The following is a 13,470-nucleotide window of genomic DNA, read 5'->3' on the forward strand; positions in this document are numbered from 1 at the left end:
GTTTTATCAAAGCCTTGCTTTATGAATTCAGCTCAGAGCAAAGCCAAAGAAAGATAAACTGCAACTGAGGCCTCCCATTTGTATATCAATTAAGAGCTTGTAAAGTATTCAGGAGGGAAAGTATTACATATTTATAGTTCCCAAAACTTTCCAAAGTAGAAAATACAAATGCTACCATCCCTTTCGACAGACTGGGCAGCCTGAGAGGCCTGTGGCTTTTCTAAGTTCTCCTGCCCAGAGACTAATGGAATGATTCCTGAGGCCTGAGGAGCCTGGCAGCCTCTGGGAAGTATGTCTGCTTGAACATCAGATTTTCTCGGTGGTACATACTCTCCTTGACATCCCTCTTCCTGTTTCCTCTCTTATTCTCTTGTCTCTTCCTCTCCATTCTCTTCTCCCCCCTCTAACCTCATCTCTACTTTCTGCCTTCTTACCTTTGTTTCTGTCTCCCTTCTTCTACCCCGTTTGCACTTTCCTTCTCCTCATTCTTCTTCCTTCTTCCTTTCTACCCTGTTTGTAACTTCCTTCTCCTCATCCCTCCTACTCGTTCTTCATTCTTCCCATCCTCTCTTTCATTTACCAACTGACCAAGTGCATTTACTGGGAGATGGCTCCCAAGAAACAAATGTAAAAACCAAAGCTCAGATTACTACAATCCATCAGAAAACCAGGCAAGCACGGTAGCCACCTGAAACTGCTGCCCTGGGAAGGCAGAGAGGCGAGAATCTGGAGAAATGTGGACAAGGATACTTGAATTGGTGAACTCTAGGTACTGCCAGCGATGGGTATGGTCTTCAGAGTCATGAAGAGATACGAGAGCCAACAATGTCTTGCACTGTGAGGTCCAACTCACAGCGATTTTGTGGTACAGGACGGACAACTGTCTTGATCATATGAACTATTCTTCTGGTTGTGGCTATCTGATTTGGGAAAGTGGCATCAAAAAGACACTGTGGTCAGGGATGAATGGAACAGAGAGTATCATGCACCTTTCCTATTAAGTTGAACAGTGTTCCCCACCACTTCTGCCTCTTGTCCTCTGCTTGGAAGTGTTCCAGTGGCCACATGTAGATGAAGCCTAGGAGCATCTGATTAAAATCCCTGTTCCATGGGCCTCGCTGACATTAAATTTACAGCTCATACATGGGTGTATTTGGCAAGGGTCTCTAGAGGAGCAGAACATATGTAATTCACACACATAAATGTATATAAACATATGAATAAAAGTGACTTATTAGCTTGGTATATAGGACATGGTTCACCTTTATGTTGGAAAGATGAAGAACGCACTGGCTGCTCAGTCTGAGAAATGGGATGCCCCAGGGCTCTGAATACAGTGCTAAGGGCTTGGGAGGCCTTAGAGAGTTGATAGTACCTAGTCTACAATGAAAGGCCAAAGGAGTCTGATATCCACAGAAGATCCTCACAGCAGACAGGTTCACTAGGAAGAGGAAAAAACAGATCACACTTGTTTTGCCTTGGACCCTTTTTAATCTGCCACTATCAAGTTGATGGTTTATATGGAGTGTGAGGTTCATAAGCCACAGAGTTCCTCCTCCCCTTACCCCCGAAACTGCTCTGAAGTCTAGAATACTGCTAAATCTTAATACACAAGCTACTTTTAGGCCTGAATCCTTACTATATATGTATGCCTGTTAGAGTTCATCTTATTTAATTCAAATCTTGGCCAGATTCCTACGAAAGCTCACAAGGTTTACTCAATAAATGCATCAGCCTTCCATCATTAACAGTTATTATAAGTGTGAACTTGGATTTAAACAAAGTCAGATCCACATTTGGCTCTACTGGATTTTGCTGTAAGTTCTCATCCTTTCCAAGATTTGTCTCATTCATAAAAAAAGAAAAAAACCAATAGTGTCTAGATACATGGCTACTGCATGTTTTCAAGAAACTTGGGAGCATGGAGAGAATGAAGGTCCCATGTGTAGCATGTAGCCAGCTTTATGAAAGCAGTGTAGGGTGTGATTAAAGAAAGCTTTAAGATTAATTTGTGTCCTTTTGTGTTTTACAAGGTGAAGATCTGTGCCTAGGCCCTCCTTAACATCTGTTTACCTAAAGTGATTCTGGGATTTGCCATAGCTAAAAAACAGAGAGAAAAGCCAACCAAAATAAGATTCTGTGGGGAGACAGCCTTTTCTCACGGGAGTGGTAGGCTTGAGAACAGAGTCTAGTTTCCCTGTCTGCTTTCTCATACTTAATCAATGGAAAGGCACAATGTACAGCACTTTGTGTAATGTAGAAGAGATCCTTTCCATTATTAAGGACTTCCTTGGAATTAGGAAATTGTGAAATTCGTAAATATGAAGTAAACAAAGGTGTTGTTCCCTTCCCAGCCTTAGTATTTATGGAAAGACTTGAACATTGCAGGTACGTCAGATCCATGTGTCCTGGATTCCTCTTTTGGCCCATAAAAGAAATGGTTTCAGTAATATGAAGGAGGAAGCATAAAGGCTGGGGACCCTATCCTGTCTCCCCACTTGGCTTACAGCAGCATGTCTAGCTTTAAGACTGTCCTGTTTATACCAAGATAGAACTTGATTAAAGCTCACCACTGTAGCTTTTTGAACATTTCAGGGCATCCTTGCTAATTGATGGGCATAGACATGACCCTCACATCAGGCTGGAAGTCTAGGTGGGAGCTGGCCCATGGGAGCTTCCATAGCAAAAGACTGTGTCTGTCATATGGGGTTACAACATGCACTGTTAAGGACAGGAAACTATCTACACAAGCAGACCAAGGATCTCAAAACAAGAAAAGAAGTTTGGGATGCTTTGGGTCAAAAATGGACTACCACTGGGCACAAATTGCTTTAAGAACGGCCAGTTCAGAAGTCCCTTCAGCTTGTTATTTCAGTTTCTAGTCTCAATTCAAAGAAGGCATGATCTCTCCTTTTGGTGAGTCAATGTGCCATCCCACTGTACAAGGATGGGTAAGCTACCCATCCACTCTTCCTATACTCAGGGATAGCTTGGGTCTCAAATTGAAATATTATTATCTTTGAGAGGGACCATTTGTATTAACAGTATAGACTTATGCAAACAGAATTAGATTCATGAGTCTAGAGAGATGGTTCAGAGGTTTCACACACACATTTTTCTAGAGGACCAAAGTTTAGTTCCCAGCACCCATATAAGATGACTTACAACTACCCATAACTCCAGCTCCCGGGATTAGATGTCTTCTTCTGGCCTCTGTGAGCACTGTACTCACATGAACATTACACACACACACACACACATGTATACACACACAAACACCTAAAAATTTTTAAAAATTACTAACACAATTTGGCTCACAATGAAACCTTCTCTCTTATCCATATGATCAGAAAGACAATATCTCTATATAAGATAAACATGATATCTTTGTATGTCAACTTACAGTTGAAGAGAAGTATTCTTAAATACCTTCAAGTAGTTTATTTGTTAGTTTATCATCACATATTCATTCCTCCATCAGTAAAGGTAAAAGCTGCTTAAAAACCTTGATCTCATCACACAGTGCTACGTTTTCTTGGCACAGGATCACTCTGGAAAATCTCCATGCTACACTTTCAAATTTACTTCCTCATTGTGCTTCTTTATTTGGTCTAAAAGCACAGCTAAAGTCATCTTAAAGAAACAGAGACAAAGATTCAGGATATATAATTGAATACTCTGGGGATCTGCCCCAGGTCTGGTTGGCTCTAAGTGTTATGTTTAAGTACTTGGCATTTATTTATTTAGCCTTCCATGTTTACTTCATTTGTGTGGAAGCAAAACCCAGACTGGCTGCCTCCACATGGTGACCCTTAGCACTAGTTTAATTTTCCACCTGTGCTGTGGCCAGGACAAAAACTCTACACCCAAGTCCTGATTTGAATTTGTTGGCAATCTGGGCTATCTGGTTTACCTTGGAAGAAGTTGGTGTAGGTAGTGGGATAGAATGCCAGGGTTGCTGGATCTGAATCAGGTGTCCACCCAGAGAACTAAGGGATCAAGGCAGGTTGATGTGGATAACATAGATTAACGGAAGCAGAGTGGTTTCCTTGGGAAATCAAGATGCTTTTACCGGAAGAGACTGCTAACCATAAAATTCCTCTGCCTCTGCTCTTTTGTTCATGGCTACCTATGTATAATAAAGGTTCCCTTTGAAGGCTTTCCATGGAAGATTCTCCTCAGAAGGTTCTTCATAGAACATTGTCTTCAGAATGTTACAGAGGTACCCTTCCTCCCAGAATGTTTCTTATAGAAGATTTGCTTCAGAAGGTTCCTTTCTGAAAAATTTTTTAGAAGATTCCCACAGGAAAATGCTCTTAGAAAATTTCTTACAAAAATCCCCCATAGAAGATCCCCTTTAGTAGGTTCTGGTTACATGTACAAGAGATGGGTCTTATTAGTCCCATAGAGGACCACTATTTAGTTCCTGCCTGTAGTCCCAAGGGATCTGTCATACTATTCTTGTCTCTGAGGACACCTGCACTCACATGTGCTTGTATGTACAGTCACACATACACACAAATTTAAAAACAAAATTTAATCCGAAAGACATTTTCTGTAGAAGTTTTTCCACGGTTTTCATGGTCTACTTTCAGGTTTTGTGAGCTGTCAGATCTTCCAAACTTTGCTCTTTTCCCACAACCCCACAGCCTTTTTTAAAAATAATAAAATGGAGTCTCACACACTGTAACATTGGCTGGATTGGAATGTTCTATGTACCCCAACTTGGTTTCAGACTTGTAGCATTTCTCCTGCGTTAGCTTCTTACCTACTGCAATTACATGTCACACTGAAACTTCTCATTATTTTGAATGAAGAATGGTCCTCTATTCTCTAGAAATGATTTATACCGTGGCTGACTGAACACACCACTGTGGGAGTGGAAAATGGATTTGTGAGAATGGGTGACTGTCTTAGAAATTTAGGCCAGCAGAGTCAACCACAGTTGGCTCTCAGATCTTCCCCACCTTCTGCTTATGGGGATCTTCCCCATCTTCCCCATTTTCCCTACTTGCCTAAAATGAAACTCTCATACATATCCATTTGAGATAAAAAGCATTCTTTTTCCATGTATTTGTGTATGTGTGTGTATGTGTGTGTGAGTATGCACGTGTTTTGATCTATCTCTCTGTACACGTGTCTGAATCTGTGTCTAGATTTATTTTTTTTAATCGAACAACTTTATTTTAAAACACAAAGATAAATGTACAGATTTTAAGAATTTTTGCATAAAAATATATGAATACATTTTTGTCAGTACTTAATATTTTTTAAAGGTTTGATAGTATGTATTAAAATCTTATTAGTTACAATGAGCATAAAGTACATGTAAAACAAAATGTAACCTGGAAATAGTCAGTTTTCTTGGTGTGTAAAGATTAAGCATAATGATTTTTCATTTTCATATTTTTTTTGGCCTTTGTGTCTAGATTTATGTGAGCATGAAAATGTGTACACATGTGCATGTGTGTAGAGGTCAGAGGTTAATCTAAGTTGTCACTATTCCGTCACTGTCCACCTTGGTTTCTTCTTTGTTTGTTTGGAGCTTTTGTTGTTTTTCCTTTATTTTTGTTTGAGGATCTCAAGCCTGCTCCCATGCCTACATTTTTGTGTGCTTGCTAGGGATCACACTCAGGTCCTCCTGCTTGTAATAGCAAGCACTTCACATACTGAGTTATCTCCCCATCTCCAAGACTTTCCTTGATGAGATAGAACGGTAAGCCACACTGGATAAACTAGAAAAGAAAATCTCATGAAGGAAGTCCATCAGGTATTGAGTCTACCTTGTATGTATCAACATTGTAATCTTTGTCTCTACAGGATGACAACTAAAGATCGGTTTGGCTGTCAGAAAAACTCTGTAAAAGATGTCTTTGTAAAACAAATTTATTCTGTATGGTGCTGAGGTCATATTGGGCGAAGGCTCTCTGCCCCCGTGTGAATTTAAATACAGAGAGAGAGAGAGAGAGAGAGAGAGAGAGAGACATTTACAGCATAAATTGTGGGGCCACAGCGAATGTGAGCATTGATGGACTCATGTCTCTTGAGGATTAATGTCCTAATTTGGAAAACAAGTGGGCCACACTAGAAGGTTTTGAAGACCTCTATGCATGAAAATCTCATTCATTTCTTACAGCTGTGCTTTGTAGCAGGCTCCCTGGGAAGATGCCCTGTGTCTTGAATGATTCTCAGCATTCTCCTCCTGGAGGACCAACCGTAAAAGAGCAGCCCTGCCAGCTGCCAGCTGGTAGCTGGCCTGGTGCTATGTCCCTCTTTTGAGCTAACTTGGGTATTTGTTGCTTCTTTGTCAATCACTCTTAGCCCATGCTCCTTTTCCCACTACTCGTGGGTTAAAAGTTATTGAAACGCTCAATTCCAGACACATCCCCAATTTATGATAGTTTCTAACCCAGAGCAAATGCCCGCTTCCTTAAGACCTAAAAATCACCCAAAACATGTCTCAACGTTGTTGGAATATAAAATAACTGAACACAGGGATTTACTTTGGCTGAAAGTTTAACAGACTTTTCGAACTCTCCTGCCACGTCTTGCATTTTTATCTTTGACTATAACGTGATGCCCTCTTTGGAATAGCATACGCAGAGTGTTGCTGTAGCTGTGTCCGGTGGGCTACTGTGAGCATCATTCATATATCCTTCCATCTCTCACAGAATTAACTGACTTCTTTTTCTAGAGTGATCCCATTGAAAAAGAATATTCTCTGTCTTGTTCTGTCTTCCTGTTCCAACACACGCAGTAGAACCCTCCTTCCATTAGGGCTCAGGCTCCACCCTCGAATTTCTCTTTGAGTGTCTTTGAAGGGACCTGGCCATTATTATTATTACTTAATTATTAATAACTAATAGTAACCAATAACTGTAACAATAATTATTATTGCTTCTATTATTGTTGCTATTGTTATTTTTATTACTATGTTATATATTGGTCTTGTACACGTACTTTAAGATAGAGCCGGAGTTGCAGGTTGGTTATTACTTTCTGAAAAGATATCATCTGCACAGTTCTGCTTCGCATTAATGATGTCAGTTTTTATTTTGCTTCTCCTTTGTCTCCCATCTTCCAGCTAAGTCCTTGCTGTGCATTTTTTACCTATACTTTCCAAAGTAAGTTCTACTTCTGTTTCCCTGCTGGCTCCCCTGGTGTTCTGAGCCATGCATCTTTCCACTCCCAGTCCAGTCATACCCTGGCTTGCACTTGAATTTCTGCACAATGTTGCTCTCTCAGAACACACCCAGTATACTCTGGAGTGTGCATACAGAGGAGCTTAGGGCACTGTGTTTTTCGGTTTTGTTTGTTGTTTGCACTTCTTGAATCTTAGGTCTGGGCCAATCCTGGCCTTGCTCCTAGGAGTAATGTCACTCTCCTAATGCTAATGTATTCTCCTTCATTTCCATATTTAAAATGCATGATTATTTTGAATTTCCACACCGAAGATTTGCCTGAACAGTAACTAGAAAGTGGTGAAATACTTGGAGCCTGCTCTGGATCTCAACTGAGCCCTCGCATTTGACTTGGTCTCCCTGAGCACCAGCCCCTGTCCCGGGGAACCCACCCTGGGAAGTACGGGCACAGGACAGGGGACAGAGTGCTCAAGTTTGCTGGGATGTCCACCTTCGTGTCTGTCCCGTTCCTAAGTGCCTCTTCTGATCTCTCTCAGCTGGAATGGCAGATTGTCCTTGCTACACCTGTCAGACACTGCAGCGATGATCCAGTAAGTCCTGAGAAAAGACAAGAAGAGCTTCCATTCTTAGCCCCAGTAGCAGCATTTCCCCTTCACCTGGTGTTGTCTTATGCCTGCACAGAGAAAAGCAAAGAGAGTTTTGCTTTTGTTTTTCATTTAACACAGCCTCTCTTTCTTCCTCCTTTATGTAATCTGTTATGGGTGGGGCTTAGTTGCCAAAAGGTAGTTTCCTTATACATATATTTATTTCTCTGCGAATCTCATCTTTTTTTTCTTATTTATGCAAGCCATTCTATTCTTTTATTCATATGTGCGCATCTTTTAAATTTTATTAATCTTATTGTTTCAATCTATGTTCCACAAACCAGGCTCTATTTATTCTAGTCCTGTCGTCTGCCTCAGAGAATAGAAGATATTTCTGGTTACTTGAAGCAATGCTCATTCTTTAGGAGGAGAGTTAACTACTCTGGGCACAGTATACATTGGCCCAGCTGGTGACTATCCCAGACTCTCCAGCCTTGGGCTCCAAATTGGGTCTGATGTTAAGGTAAACAAGCCATCGGTTTTAGGAACCCGCCCTTGAAGGGCAATGCACCCATTTTGCTGTTTTCTGTTATACTTTCTAGCATTTGTGTTAGTACCACACAGCATGGTGCTAATATGCCCGTTGTTTGTGCTTTCCCTGAATTTCCAGTTGTTTGGGGACAGGGCATGAGTCTGCTGTCTTCCCACTTGACAGCAGAGGGTTACTAATGAGTAGCCACGCCCACTTTTCCCCAATTCAGAAACTGCTCATTGGATTCCTTTTTTTCTGGTGTGAAACACCGGTATACTGGCTGGTTTTGTGTTGACTTGACACAAGCTGGAGTTATCACAGAGAAAGGAGCCTCAGTTGAGAAAATGCCTCCATGAGATCCAGCTGTAAGGCATATTCTCAACTAGTAATCAAGGAGGAGGGCCCAGCCCATTGTGGGTGGTGCCATCCCTGGGCTGGTAGACCTGGGTTCTATAAGAAAGCAGGCTGAGCAAGCCAGGGGAAGCAAGCCAGTAAGCAACATCCCTCCATGGCCTCTGCATTAGCTCCTGCTTCCTGACCTACTTGGGTTCCAGTCCTGACTTCCTTTGGTGATGAACAGCAATATGGAAGTGTAAGTTGAATAAACCCTTTCCTCCCCAGTTTGCTTCTTGGTGATGATGTTTGAGCAGGAATAGAAACCCTGACTAACACAACCCACAAAGCCTTATTCTTTTTCTTTTCTTATCCTTTTCTTTCTACCCATGCAATACATCCCATTTTTATAGACTCACCACCCCCACCTCGGAGATCTCTGTTTGGTTGAAACTTTCAGTTTTCAAAAAGCTTGATTGGATTCTTCTTTCCCAGACTAGTGGCTTTCATGGTTTTTGTTTGTTTTGTTTGTTTTTTAAAGATGTATTTATTTTATGTATAGGAGTACACTGTCACTGTTTTCAGACACACCAGAAGAGGGCATCAGATCTCATTACATATGGTTGTGAGCCACCTTGTGGTTGTGGGAATTGAACTCAGGACTCCTGGAAGAGCAGTCAGTGCTCTTAACCACTGAGCCATCTCTTCAGCTCGGCTTTCATGCTTTTAAATGTATTCTAATGAACAAATGAAATCAGCTGATGGGGAACATTTGTGATCAAATATTCCTTGTGCAAAGGTTGCTCTAGCCAATTTTCATTTCTCACAGTCAGGTTAATACCTGTGTTCTTTCAATGGGCTGGCCAGTTCTTCTGCAGCCCTGCCATGCTGATAGACAGACCTCAGCCAAACTATTTAGTTACTAATGTGATTTTTTTTTTATTCTCTGTGAATTGTTGGAATACCTTGCTGCTAAATCCCAAGGCTACCCTGGATATTTATCATGGAATTTCATGGTGCATCTTTCATCTTTGCTTCTGGCGGTCTGTAGCAGAGTCTCAGTCTGTAGCAGGAACTCGGGATGTTTGGCTGTGTTTCTTCCTACCATGCCCATCATCACACAATGGGATAAAAAGATAGGGACTCACCAGCATCGAGAAAGCAGAGAGGCAATGTTCACACTAAGAAGTAACAGAGTTTATTCAGCCTTATCCTTTGAAGGTGGATAAGGTTGATGCAGCGCTCTCAAAAATGCAATAGCATTCTGTGATACTTACTAACCGATGAACATAAACAATAATTTAGTAGTTGAAATGCTAGGGCTGAACACAATCAATTTGGCCTAGATGCACAATGCCAAATTGAACACCTTTTATTTCTGAATAATGTTGAAGTGTGAATCAGATTTTTATTTATAACACTTGTCTACAGAAGCGATCAAATTTCTGAGTTCATTCCAAATGACTTATGATTATCAGAAAACTGCAACCGCATTTTATATTTCAGAGCATGCTGGGTTACTTAAGGGTAACTATTTAATCATAGTTTTAAGAAATGTGGACAGACAGTGAGTCTATTTTTATTGGGAGATAATATTCTATGATATCAGAAGGAGACAGGCTGTATATCATGCTGAAAGAGTGAGAACTCATTTTGGTGTTTGAATAAAGGGGGATATAGTGGGCAGCACACGCATCTCCAGGGAGAATCCGTTTTCAGGAGACACGTGATCACGGGAGACAGTTGGTATTCTAGGGGCTAACTCGGAATACAGAACCTTTGAAATATTCAGTGATAATGATATCTCGAATAGTCATAGAGCAATCAAACAATCTGCAGACCTCCTGGGAAGGAAAATTGACCGTGGGGACTTTGGCATTTGAGGGACAGTCATCAAAGAGTCCAGTGAGCATGAGTTACACAGGCTATAAGATGTGAGTTCAGAAGGAAGACCAATTCATGGGGGAAATGTGTCTTGTAGACCAGGGAACTAAGTTCCTTGAACCTAAGGTTGTTCCTGCTAAGCAAAATATGTTAAGATTTTTTTGTCGAAAGTAATCTTTAAGGCCTATGTCATCTTTTCCTCTGCTACCTTGTCTTGATGATCACCTACCCTGTTGGCATCAGAGATCACCTATCAATACAGAAACCCTATTTAGAGCAGATGTACATGTCTTATCAATTACTCCCAAGGACCGAGAACACATGCACATGACAAGGTGCAAAACAAGCTCGTAGCAAAATATTCAGCTTATCTCTTAAACATATAGGAAGATTTACTGCTCGGCAATGGGACATTGCTAATGCTCACAATTCAAAAAATAATAATTTTCATTAAAATGAAATGTGTGGGTCATCAAATAGACCAGGGAGCTGTAAAACATTCAAATGTCTATTAAAATTGATTTCCCCTTATTATTACTTAGCTACCATTTTTCTTTGAAAACCTTCTAAGTTAACTTTTTATAACATGAAATTGTATTAAGGGGCAAAGTAGCTATTATAACATTTCTATCTTAGCCTTGTTTATGATTTCTGTCAAGTCGATTTTACTATTCGAGTTTAATAGTTTATTTTGTAACCGCAAAATTAACTCTCTCCATGTCCTAGTAGTAGCTTCTCAGTGGCTAGGAAAATATTATTTATTCATGACGGTCTTTTTATACATGAGACTCCTAGTGCCCAACATTTCCTCACTGTAACAAGTTCTTAGGAGTTCCTGTACAAAGGACCCATCATTCTGACTGGCCAATCAGATGATTCCCTTCTTTCACTAGTGTTGGCATTATTTATTTATTGTAGCATTATTTATTATTAACGATTTATCCTTTTGTTCTTTTTTTTTTTTTTTTTTTTGCTCAGCAATTACTTCTTTAAAACCACAAACATTTTACCATCAGCCTATGAAAACGACAGCACAGGCGGTTAGACAGTTGCTTCTGACACCTTTTGCCTTATTCGCAGTAATTAATTGTGTGAAGTTTCCAAAAGTAGTTGATGCCCACTGTACCTCTTCACTGTGTCTCTGGGTCAGCGTGGGGTCGGGTTTTCTGTTGGGTTCATAGACAAAGCACAAGCGATGATAGTTAGAATGAATCTGCAAATTCAGGGATGACGGATGCCTGCTGCCTTTAGATGCTGTAAAAATGGAAAGGGATAGTTTCTACAAACAACAAAACAAGACTAATGTGGTTATGCAGTACATGAACTTTTTTGTTATCAATATTATTTTCTCAAAGCTTTTCATTGGCTGTTGAGACAAATCTTGAACGTGAGATGCTCAAAAGTCACAGGACTCAGCCCCGACGGCTGGTTGTGTCCTTGCTCCTCCAGACTCTTTCCTCAGCTCTCCCTTTGCCGATGGGACTTCGGTGATGTGACTCCTCAACAGAATCCCACTCTTAGTCTAATCGGGCAACAACTCTACATTAGATCTCTCTCTGTGGAAAGCTTGTCTTCCTGCATGTGCATTATCAAAGCTGGAACACTGGGTGAGACACTAATTAATAGTTTCTCAGAATTAAAATGTGGACAAACTAAGAAGAAGGCGCAGGGAGATAGATTCCAACTTGTTCGTTTTCTTAAGGCTTTTGCACTTCCGTTTTACTTCTGAAAGCAAGCGCCCCTTTACAATGATGCAGTCCAGACCTCGTGGAATAGCCTGTTAGTAAGACCAACAGAAAATTAGGTGATTGCTAGGTAAACATTCATCTACTTTTCTTCCGTGGCTGCAGAAGATATTGAAGCTATTTGTCTTTTTAAGCTTTGCAAACGTAAAATATATTAATGTGGGTCACTTTAGTTGATTGCCGATGTACCTCCGTGTCTATTAACATATCCCAACCCTAACTCAATAACACTTTCTACCTGTGTTATTCATTATTCATTGTGCTGGAATCCAGAGCTCTCTGCCAAGACTCTGAAACACGACTATTAGGTACAAACTCAGGGATCACCGTCTATGGGCACAAAACTCCAATCACCCCATTATTTCAGTAGGCTACGACCAACTATCACTTGCTCGTGTTGTATTCTATTGATACAGCTTTGGGCCACCATCTTTGATGAAAATGTTCTGTTTGTCTCTAGCACGAACTTGAATTAATTTGCCCAAGGATTTTGAAATTCTAGTTACCTTGCCTGTAAGTGAGCAGCCTAAGCCTTGTTCTGGAAATTTCCATCTGAATGAGGGTTAAGAACCTCAGTTTTCACAGAGAGTTCAGACTGAGCTAAAGACAAAAGTTCCATACTCTACCAACCTCAGGTCAGAACATTACCCATCAGAATCAGTTGGGTTTCTTCTCATCTCCCTCCTTATTAAGAATGCCAGTAAAATGTGAATGAGGCAAAGCCACAGAACAGGGGTCTTCAAACTGTAAAATCAGCTCTACCTACGTAGGGCAAGCAGTACTCAGCTTCAGGTGAGATAGCCTGGGCTTCAACAGACAACCCTGAAAACGATACGCCGGGGAAGTCCGACTGCCCAGTTACAAAGGATGAGTTAAATAACCTTAGTGTGTGTATTTACTGGAATCAGAGCCCTCTTAAAACAAACCTTACAAATTGGTTTTTATTCACTCAGAAGGCAAGCTAAAGAACACCTTTCCATGAATGTGTATATGCAAGATTTTAATATATTATTAAAAATCATTTCATTCTAGGTTAGAAGACTTCAGATAATGTCATTCTTTATGCTTCTCTATATTCAAATGTTTTTATCAAAGACAGATACAGCGCAGATTTCTACTTGTAGCAGCTATTCTCAGCCCGTGGGTAATGATCTCTTTGGGGGGTCACATATAAGACATTCTTCTGCATATCAGATATTTATAGTTCATAACAGTAGCAAAATTACAGTTATAAAGTAGCAATGAAATAA

This window comes from Micromys minutus (assembly GCF_963924665.1).
Source record: "Micromys minutus genome assembly, chromosome: 30".
NCBI classification, from domain to species: Eukaryota; Metazoa; Chordata; class Mammalia; order Rodentia; family Muridae; genus Micromys; species Micromys minutus.